The sequence below is a fragment of the Bombus impatiens genome, unplaced genomic scaffold, assembly GCF_000188095.3.
Source record: "Bombus impatiens unplaced genomic scaffold, BIMP_2.2 scf_0264, whole genome shotgun sequence".
NCBI lineage: Eukaryota > Metazoa > Arthropoda > Insecta > Hymenoptera > Apidae > Bombus > Bombus impatiens.
This window is the reverse complement of record NT_176683.1, coordinates 721360-732975: the sequence shown is the minus strand read 5'-3', so window position 1 is coordinate 732975 and position 11616 is coordinate 721360. Positions and strand designations below refer to the sequence as shown.

Below are 11616 nucleotides of genomic sequence, written 5' to 3'. Positions count from 1 at the left end.
ATAGGTATATACCTTTGATCAAAGGATTTACGATTAAGATTAAGATGCAAGTTTTTGAATTAAAAAGACTATGCATTGTTTTGTAATTCTAATTGAATATTAATTTTGTACGTAGTAACAAAATATATGAGAGTTTCTCAGGTAGGGAATTGTGATCTAACAATCTAACTGAATAACTTGTTTATGATTTGTTTTATACGACAAGAATGGTAGATATCTAAGAATTCTGTATGTATATCTAAGAATCGTATAGAATCATATTACTTTATTTGAAGAATAACGTTCTCTTGAAAAATAGTACTGTAGATGGCGTCAATAGATAGATGGCGGTAATTTGAAAATATTATTTGTAGTTACTCGTATTGTATCGTATATGTATCGTATATGTAGTTACTCGTATTGCATCGTATTGCAACTTAAAAATATTACTTGCGGTGTTACTCGTATTGCATCGTACTTTAACAAAAACATTTCTTTTTTTAATTGCAGCCGGAGCATCCGTCCGTCATTGGAGAAAAGCAATGTGGTGAGTCTCGACTTTCCTTCCATACTACTTTGTAACTTTAGATTATTCGTTAGGGTTATACTATGGCCTTGTGTTATACGTTTCGAACATAGGTTATACCTTAATATGCGAAGTGATGTCGGGTTAGACCGTAATTCTATAGGATAGGTCGTGAAGCAAATGCTAGTAAAACGCCGACGATATTTTTAAAGATTCAAGAAAACTAATCATTAATCATATAATTGTGCCATCAATGGCAAAAATTAATTCAAATGTACTGACTCCTAATCTTTCTTAAACAGGTTGTTCAACAGGTTGTTAGACAGTAAATTAAAAATTTTGTACCTCGTATAGACAATGTTCGAAATGCACGAGGTTATATTGCTTAAATATGAAATAGCAATATATATTAGAGAAAAATTCGGCCTATGTATCTAGAATTCTGTAAGAATCTGGCAACATCGGAAAGCGAACGAGCAATATGAGAGTGAGAATATCTCATAAATTGAAATTCAGAGCAGCAAAACAGAGATATGTACTACCGTTCATTAGCATTTAGACGCTCGCACCTTATGATAAATATATAAAACGTACTTAGAACTTAAAACACAACTTTTTCTTTTTAAATTTCAATTTCTCACGTTATCTATTATATATTCTAAATAATAATGCTTTACGTTTTATTGTATTTTAAACTTGTATTATTCGCTTTATGTTTCTTTATCACTGTTATTTTGTTAACAATTCTCGGAGGCTTACGAATAGCCTTAACCTTTTGCTCCGAAATCGTGAGTAAAAGAACGGTACGTAGAAAACAAATGTGCCGGTACACGCACACACAAGTCACGTGTCGTGTTTCCATTGCATGCTGTTATGCCTAATTAGTGGCTTGGTCGGTTGCATGCGGAAAGTAACTTAACTATTTTTTCGCGTAATTAACTGATGAACGCGTGTTAAACGCGTCGTCGCGTTTCTCTTTCAACACCGTTTCAATCTGTCCTACTATCGATGTACATTGTTTCTGGAACACGAAATTCGAAATTATTCCATCGATCGCCGTTAGACGATTACTCCGTCCACCGCGTCGAGCGTAAACGTGTTGCAATTTAGTTGAAACCCTTAGCTTCGTTGATAGAAGGTTATTGTCCGATCTAATTGCCAGTTGAACCCGTCCAGTCCTGGACTCGCGGTTTCATTTACCACCGTGTGTCCTATCTCGGCGGAATCAATGCGATCTCATTGCAGTATGCGTGTGGAGACTCATGTATTTACACATACACGTTCAACAGCCGGCGTATCACTTATCCTTATAACGCGTGCAGGACTCGAGATGAATCCGTGTCTATCGTCGACGTACTGTTAGTTTCACGAGAGAATCCGCTTTGAAGATGAAAATATGGCTAACTTCGTGGAAGGTGGAGGAAAAGACGACCTCTTGTCGTACGTTTCTCTTTGTATACATCGCGAGTTGTACATTATTTGTGTAATTTCTAGAAAACTACGCTAAAGCAGAGAACAGTGCCAATGCATTGCTCGATGTCCGATTAGCTCGTGTAGAATGCTGTTCACGTTCCGATCTATCGGTTCACGGAAGTCCGCATTGGCCGGCGCGCGTTATAAAAATTCAAGAATTCCACGAAGTTTCTGGTAGAGGCTTAGAGGGGCGTTCTACTCGCGTAGAATGAATCACGGTTGCGATTTGAAACGCAAAATATTTGAAGGCGAGACGGGTTGGAACGGACGCGAAGCTTTCTACACCAAAATTTCCGTTCGCCTCGTGAATATCTACATAATACGTCGGAAGTGGCGGTCGTACGATCCCGCGTCATTTGCATCGGCGGGAATTGGCTAATCGGCAATTCCGCGTAGGTTAACCAAACGGCCGTCGGGAATGCCAGTCGATCTTCCGTGTGAACACGACCACGCTTTCCTATCACGACGAACCTCCATTTTCTAATCTTCCAATCAATTAATTATATGTATCAAAATTCCAGACGAGTCTCACAAACACACATGCACGCTTAAATTACTCTAACATTGTTTAACATCAACGACCTCGCTTAAAAGAGAATTGCAGAGTCGATGTTTGTCAAGCAAATGATAGTCGACACGACGAAGTTTGGAATTAATATTAATTATCGAGCAATCATTGGCGCGATAGGGAAAGGAACGAGTGAAATTACGAACGAAACACGCTACGCGAAGCAGAACGAGGTCGTCGCTCGTGCGTTATGAACTTTACATGTTGTGAAGTGACGCGTCGAGACGTTTGATTCGTTCTGCTGATTTGCCTCTGTTACTTTTAGGAGATCGAGTCTAGTACCGCGAACCATTTATCTTCATCTTGGCCGTCATTTCTTTTCATTTGTTCCATCGACGTAGAACAAGACCCTCCGTCACCCTATTCTATTAACAGCCACGCGATGGTACTGCATATGCAAAGCCCTTATCGTTATTGTAGAACGATGTCCCGTTCACTGAACCTTTCTGCTTATACGTAGCGTAGATCTGGCCGCGTAGTTTAATCATGTATCGTTCGATTCTCTCGATTCTGCGTATCGTTTCGTTCGAGGTCAGGTCTAGCAATGGAGAGTACCCGATCAGACGTTGTTAGACCGTGAAAAATGCTTCGTCACAGACATTGAATGACACTGTAATCTTCGGTTGCGAGGCAAATTAAAACTGCTTAAGCCCAGACGTTCTTCGTTCGATTCTGTAAATTTGTTCGTCGTAATTAGTCATTGGCTTTAGATGATACTGCATTTTAAAATACAGATTCTATAGTTTCCATTCTTTTTCAGACTTTGTTTGGACTTTGGACAATATAATACTACACGATCCATCCGCAGTTCAACGTATCGAATTATTGAATTTAGATAGTTGCGAATCGCCATCAACTAGGTATCGTTTCTGTATCATTATCGTCCATCGCTTATTTTACACTCCCCTTTGCGTTATATGTTACGTTAACAGTAGCAAAATTATCGAGCAAATGGAAAGTTACAAATTCCCTGCCTCGCCTCGTATCTTCTCTTCTAAATTCATATTACCGCATCGGTCGGTTGCGAGGTAATTTCGTATGCGCGAATCGTATTCGATTACATCATTACTAGCATTCATACATCGCGCATAGTTTGCGCCAAACCCCATGATCTACGCAGCGGATCGGCTTGCCGTGAAATCTGTCAATGAAGCGGTGTTCTTGCATGCGTGGATTTCTAAATGAAAGAGAGAGCAGCGGAGAGGAGAGCGTGCGTTAGTAGTTCGTCCCACATCCTAGAAAAAAGCGGGTCATGTGGACGGATGGTTCAGTTGCCGACAGGATAACATTGCTTGGCAAGGACGACCGCCATCATCGACGCCGGCGTCGACGTTCATTGGCCTAAATCGCGGCATCGCTAGTCATTAACGTGTAGCATGCTAATTCTCGCTAGTAAAAATGCTAATGCGTCGTCTCTTGTTTCAACCGGCCGTTTCTCTCTCTCTCTCTCTCTCTCTCTCTCTTTGTCTCTCTTTGTCCGATTAAGTCGCGTTCAGGTAGCCGACTTTTATATTTTATAGTCCCTCTCGCACATAAAATCTTGTTAGTTTCGTTTTGTCTGTAAAGCATTGGATCGTTTATCGAAACGCTGATACGAACACTGATGTTTTATGACTCGGCATTACTCGATCGGTCTAATGATGTGTAATGATAGTTTCTATCTTCTTGCAACGATTTTATATACGAGATTTATAGAGTCGAGTCCTCGAAGTTACAAGATCGCGTGATACGATAGTACGCGAACAATTTGACCGATTATCGACTCGGATAATCGATCGAATTTCTTACGTATTGTATTCCGTATTACATACATCGCGGGTCGAGAAGATGGCATTGTGATAGAATTAATAACAATCTCGATTATCAAGTTTCTCGGTTAGGATTAGAAATTTTAAATAATCTATATATAGGCGAGATGAACTTTTACTTCGGCGCTCCAATTCGGTTCATAGAAGTTCAGTTCCGTCTAGCATTTGCTGATAGTTAAAGGCGATGTTTAGCGGAACTCGTACAAGATACGCGCCAACTTTGTTCCATGGAACGACGTGGTCTAATGATTCGTCTTAAACGTGAATATATACGCGGCAGCTGCACGCATCGTGGACGTCCTTTAACATTTTCTGAAAACGTTTCTGCGCGTGTTACGTAGAATATCTCAGACGCTAAAGTATACGATTCTCGAGATCTATGTTCCATCGTGAATCTTGTTTTATCGCAAACTTTTAACTGCTCGGAGCGAACGTATTCACTTGGTAATGAAAGTGGACGGATCGAATTTTAAACGTGGAACATGCAGAATCGTGTATTTTCGTGGCACTTCGCGTGACGAAAGATATCCCATTGGGCCGTTTCAGAGCAACTCGTAAGATCTAAAACAGCCCTTCGTGCTCTCGTTATTTTCAGATTGACGACGCAGATACGCGTTATTCCACTTGCTATTTTCCTCCCGCCTAACTAGGCTAATCGCTGGAATTTGTAAGCGAGCGATCTGGTCGTTCGATAACGCAGAGAAACGTGCATCAGCTATTCGATGCGATTTAGGTGTTAAAAGAACGTTAGATCGAGCCAGTTGCTGGGCTGTTTCGCCGAAGGGAGACACGGACGAAAGCGATAAATCCGATAAAACGAATATTTCTCTGGCATTTTAAGGTCGGCGACTAAAACTCTGATTAAATGCACCGCTTATCGGTGTCACTGATTCGTGTTAAAGAGCAGCATTTCATTCGTGCGCGTCGTGAGAAGGCGCAATGAATTTCACTGGAACAACGTTTCTGCCTTCTATACTTGTACTCTTTTTTTTTCGATATCCTTCCCTCGATTGCTTTTCGAGTCGCACCGTCCACCCTTTATATTCTGTTCGTTCGAAACGAATTACCATCTTGGTCGCTTTTAATTCTTCGTAAGACAGTTGGTAAACCAGTCGTTCGCCAGGGTGCGAGTTCCAGAGAGGGGTTACTCGGATGAGAGCACGGTCGAGGAAGCGTTTATTGGCAGGATCGATGGTCGCGATTCCATCAAGCGTGAAAGGTCGAGACCCGGCTTCCTCCTTCTCTCTTTCTACTCAGACATTCAGAGTAATAAGTAGGCGACTGTACGAGATCGTATGTATGGTCGGATTGTTTTCATCCGACGAAAATGGTTCACCGTGAAAATAGACGACCTCTGCTGTGTGCGTGCGCGCGTAGAAATGGGGATGATGCAGTTGGCCTGGATAAAGGTCAGTGGCCGACCTAGCCCCCCAGCAAGCCGACCACCAGCTCTACCACCCACCGGTATTGATTTTGTTAACCTTCTAGGTTCTAGTCCCGTGCACCCCCTACTGTCGCCACCGGCACCCTTCCTACCAATGATATCTTGCCATCACGCTGTTCTACCTTTTGTCGTTTGTATTTTGCCCTCTGCGTTCCAGCAGCTCGTTCCCTTTTCCATTTTCTAACTGGCGTTTTACTTGACGTCTCAAGGGAGCGAATATTTCTAACGTGTACCTTAATGCCGAAGAAATATTCGACATTGCGAGGTCTGGTTTCGCGTATTTCTATTTTTTTGGAAGCTCTTGCGCTAGGTACGTGGGTGAAATACGCGCAAGAAGGCGATATTGGAGCATGCTCACGCTTGATATTCTCGTACAAAGCGAGGGCACGTTGCGTTCGGATTGCGATAGCCTCTCGAGCGGCCGATGCAGTTATCTATTTATGCCCTCTGTCCCGGCGAGTTTCAGTGTCGAGTGCAATCGAGAGTCTACTGGGTGTTTGGAAGCGAAACAATACGAGTCACGTAAATGTAAAATGCCGTCGCGGAAGGTTTCGCGATAGAATTGAATCGAGAAACTGTGCTCGTCTCGCGTTCGAATATTTTGTCGCGTGCGGGTTTTCCCTACGAGAGGTTTGGTATCAGATTCACTCTAGCAAGAACCATACAGCTCGTTTCAGTCACATCAGACCGTTTTATTTCTTCGTCTTGAGAATAATTCTTGCACGACGAAGGGTTTTATCGATTAATCACAACGTAATAGGATAATAATCTTCGTAGAATCGAGTCCGATCGGAACAAGAGAACACTGGTACTTGGTTTCATTCTCGCTATCCCGTAGCCAAGTAACGCGTGTACCCTAGCTGTAATTTACGATCGTAGAATCGCATTCTTACGCCTACTCGCAGACCGATTCTGCTTGTTCATTAGCGCATTCCTGCACTTTCCTTCTCGAAATGGGGCGGCGATTCGCGTATCGTATCACCGTCCTCGCGATACCTTGCAAGACGGATCGCCGGTTTACACCTTGCCTTTGCAGTCGACGCGTTTGTGCGCGTGCACGCGCGTGCGTGTTCGCCTCAAGCAGCTAGCGTACAACGGCGAGGCCCGCAAGCGGAATTCTAATGCCGTGTATCTGTGCCACTGTGCGAATTGAATTCCAATTATACGCTTGATTTACTTGTCATTCACCCGGTACTCTCTGAGAATTGCATCCACGACATTTGGCGCCACTCCATCTTCGTCGATTGTGACAACGGTGCCGGTTACCCTGACGACCGTGTCTTGGAAAATGAGATAATCGCTCGAGATTGACCAGGGATGAACTTCCACCAGCTACGTTTATGGAAGGAAGTAGCAACTGTGGCTCAATCGTTCGTATCTCGATAAGTTCGTTCGAAGGATCGACGCTTTTTTTTTTACGTTTCCCAGTATCGATTTAGCCGAATGAGACTGTCGTTTAATTTTTAAGCGAATAATTAAAGTTTATTATTTGTATAAAAAGCCGACAAGTATTGATTTTCACCACTGTCTTATATTACAGTAAAAAAAAAAAAAAAGAAAAAAGATGGGAAAAATCGAGCGGACTAAGAATGGCCCAAAAAAGGAAGAACAAAGTTAATCTCTGTCAGGTGCGGTTATACATATCGTCGCAGAGTTTCGTAGCTCGCTATTTGCCGCGGGAACCGAAACTAATATCGCATCGACGAATATCCGTGTGCATTTATCCGGATCATGCCATTCAAGAATATCGGCCAGCGACGAGATTTATAACGCGCCACGCCAGAAACGCGTACATTACATGCTACTGACTGTATTACCTAGGAATTTGCATATACACATATGCAAATCGCGTAGCACGAATGTCGCCTATCGATCAGTCTTGTATCTCGCGTCGGTGCGCGAACTCGCGCTTCGCGGCAAACGGCAAATATGCTTTCATTAATATCGTTAATTGGCGAAAACACGCTCCAGTTCCGCTGCGAGATTCGATACTCCGTCAGCTAGATGTTACTCCATTCTAATTAAGTTCATCGCTCGTTTTGTGTCATCGCGATCGTTTAATACCAGGTCGATGACGGTGAATTCTGCTGAACAATCTCGGCGCACGATCGATCGTTGTTTTTTAACGAACTGTGAACGACGAGTAACTGGACCGAGCCACGAGGTTGCTTTGTGCTTGTTGCGGTGTAATTTAGTACGAAAATCGTAAAAGCTTCGAAAGAGTCTCCCGTAAATGTTTCCTGTGGATCCGTTAGAATTTTAAGGAGTTGGATTACCATAAGATCGAGAAAGTTGGTTTCGTTTGAATATCAAGAAATATTTAAAGAACGCGGAGAAATCTCGAGGCGGAAACAAATTTTAATCAGGCGAATTGCCAAATTTCACCTGGCAATCGATTAACCTACATTCGACGTTTTTCTAACTCCAGACATTTCCTCTGTCGAGCCTGTTTCGTTCGTGTAACCCACTTTAAAATTGGATAAAGGAAAGAGAATTTTCGGTTATCGGTTCGTCGTCTGCTTTGTCTCTTTTTCTTTTCCTCGTAGCTTCTCTCGTCGATCCAGTGGACCAATTAGAGTGGCGGTTAGAAAGAACGGCAGAAACGAAGGAAAGGTCATTGTCGGCCACCGGAGACATTTCTATCGGCGATCGGACGGTCAGGGCCGAACTACTGTACCTAAATCTTTCAATATCCATCCTTTGCGTTGTGTTAGCGAACAGCGTCGAAAATCGATACAACGTGCTCGAGAAGTTTCAGTGTTCGATGCTTTTTTTTTTCGAATATCGAGGTAAGAAACTACAGAGAGATATATAAGATGCATAAGATACGAAGTTTACGATCCAATGAATATGAAATTAGCCAAGATCGAATAGGGAGTGAAATTTTCATCCCAAACCCGATTTTACTTTCGTTTGTTCCGCAATTGCGTACAGTACACGCGTATACGGTTGCGTTAACGAATCGCATGTACTGCAGTATCGCGTTAGCTGGCCAGAATATTATTTCGTTAATTGATCATTTCTATCAGTTCTTGGAACCCGTGTTCGTGAAATGAGCTTGTGATATTACGCGTGAGATGTACGGTCAGTTAGGAAAGCGCTACCGAACCATAGTCTCTACCGGCGGTTCGTTTCTTTCGAATAAATTATTGCAATACAAGGTTCACCTGTTGTCACATCCACCTGTAAAAGGCATCGTGATCTACCCGCATCTTCGCTTATCACGATTAACGAAACACACCTTACCCGAGACGTTTATCGCGCAGTGTACGATTGGCAGAGGCGCAATGATGGCGCGATTTAAATCAGCATCTCGTAGGCGTTCGTCGACTTTCACGACGACCACGTTTTCCTCGGTCCGTCATCCTTGGAACGTGCTGCGAGCGTACAAAGTCTATAAATTAGATAATTAGCATTTCCAAGAAGTCGTGTTTTCAGTCTTTCCAGTAGACTATACGACAACCCTATCCTCCTTTTTCCTTATCCGTATTATTATGTAGGTAATTGTTATAGGTAAATTATGGCAAGTGGATTGGCGGCGATCAGTAGGCAGGATAAATAAGCTGCGATTAATGAATGAGTCGAGTGTAACTCTTTAACGAGCGTCTCATTCTTTGCCACGAGATACACCGCGTATTGCAACAAACATCGTGGTTTATTGTCGTGTCGTTTATGAATTATAGAGTTGTCGAAGGGAATGAATCGCTCCTTAGATAGTAACATGGATACCCGGATGATAAATATTCATTCGCGGATATCTGCCGCCAAACGAATCGCTTTACGTAACGTTAATAGCGAAATTCTCGCGGCAGCGGTTCAAAAGCATCGTGGTTAGTGCCGTTTCGGAAGACGCGAAATAGCAGAAGCAGAAATGAACGATCGTCCGATCTCGAACGATGAAATTCGTTAAAACGTTCCGTGAACGCGGTCTTCGCGCGCGATTTTCCCTTCCAGTCACGTGTACGTCATCTCCTGCTTTTGCATACACTCGAAACGTCAGTGGGTTGAATGGAAAATTTATCGCGCGCCAAAAACATGAACGCACATGGCATGAAACGCGTTAACACGCAAGTGCACGGAGCATAGGATCGAGTAATAGGTATTCATAGAGTCTCGTGGATATTCTTCTTCCCTATAATGCTTCTTTGTCGTAATTACGCGTTCACTTTTCCTAGTTGCACGATGTTCCCGTCAATCGTGCGATGCACGCGGCTGTATTTCCGACAAATTATCCAATTACCTGCAATTATCGTACGATAGTCACCGTTCGCTGGATGATGAACGCGTTTTCACTCGACGACGGTTATATTCTTCCCTACTCGGGATAGTTAACAATGTTACACACGGCGAACTGTTTGCAGCACACTCGTTTAACCTTATGAACGGTAGCGAGCACTCGCTCATTTTCCACTTAGAACGTCTTGTGTCGCCGTCGTCATCGAAACGAGAATGAAACGTGGTGTGACCCAGTTATATCCCACGATTTTCGTGTTCCAGATAGCGGCCATTGGCGTGACGATATCTTCCCTTAAACAAAGGCTTCGCCTCTTTTTCCTATTCTTCTCTTTCAACCGGAAATTAAACCGTTCCCGTGCAGTACATTCTTCCATACTCTTGGTTAAAGTTGTTTCCAAACTGCTGTTGGCAAACTAGACACACTAACTGTGAAAGAAACTGCTCGAAATTGTTCTCAGCGCTCGTCTAATTACCAGTGTGATTCGCGTGTATCTTTTTGCGAAATACCGAGGCGCTAACGAACTCCTTCGCGTTTCTCAGTCGTATTTTGGACCCGTGGTAACGGCACCGCGGGTTAACGTTCACGTGCCAGTGATTTCTCTACGAGAAGAGACAGATTTTTAGTGGTACGCGTTTGCGCCACAATGGCTCGTTGGAATATTACGAGATGTGCGAATGGAAATGTGGCTTGCAGGCCTATCTGCTGCCAGAAGACATTCCTAAGGTTTGACGTTGAGTCTAATAGAAAAACTGAGCATCTGCCAGGGCCGTAGCGGTCGTCACGCGAATAACAATACGACGAACGTGTACGCGCGGCATGTCGAACGATAGGCGTGTGCCTGTTTGTTCGTTCTTTACTTCTCTTTAATCGATAACCTCTAGAACGACACACGTTGAAGAAATTTGTGCTCCTCAAAGATAGATTTTCGGTTAGGTTAAAAATTTTAAGGAACCGAACTGGCACCGAAGGATAAATGAAGTTATCGATTAGCGAATATCAGATGGGCCAGAACTCAAACATTGGCCTTTCATTAACCGGTTCAGACTGTCTAACCAATTGAGCAATCCGTAACCCTTGGCAAATTGTTTCTTCCTAGGCTCTACGTTCCACACGACCGGTCGCATTCTTTTTGCAGTAACCGAGCAAGAAGTTGAGAGAAGTGCTAAAAGCACCACCGTTAAAGAGTCTCGTATATCCCCTCCGTAACAGCTCGCACTCCGGACGAAATTGCTAAAAGTAAGATCAATGAACGGACCTTGCGGACGAGCCTGGTGTCTTGACCAGCACAACGAACACCGTCCGCCCACGATATCATTAACTTTTCCACCTACGGTCAGCGGTGGTCAAGTGGCAGGTAGAGAAACGGCCGGGGTGCACCACCCCGTTTCTATGGAAGCCGATTTTCCACGGATATCGATGCGTCGATGGCTGCGTGGAAATAGACACTGATCGATCTATCATCTCGTCCTTCGCGATCGTGGGCAAAGGAAAAGGAAGAAAGAGGAGCATAACTGGGCATTTGCCAGGGGCGTACGCGATGGCCGCGCTAGAATATCAATGCGCGGCTAGCGAATCGTTAGA

At 43.5% G+C, this 11616-nt stretch overlaps 1 protein-coding gene across 1 annotated transcript in view; it reads left to right on the top strand.

The window, feature by feature from the left end:
* Positions 1-11616, top strand: part of LOC100744970 (solute carrier organic anion transporter family member 74D) — an 83619-nt gene that overhangs the window by 2145 nt on the left and 69858 nt on the right. The window contains exon 2 of the mRNA XM_024367011.2: positions 490-526. The gene's annotated coding sequence lies outside the window, so the exon portion shown is untranslated. The remainder of the gene's footprint in view (positions 1-489; positions 527-11616) is intronic.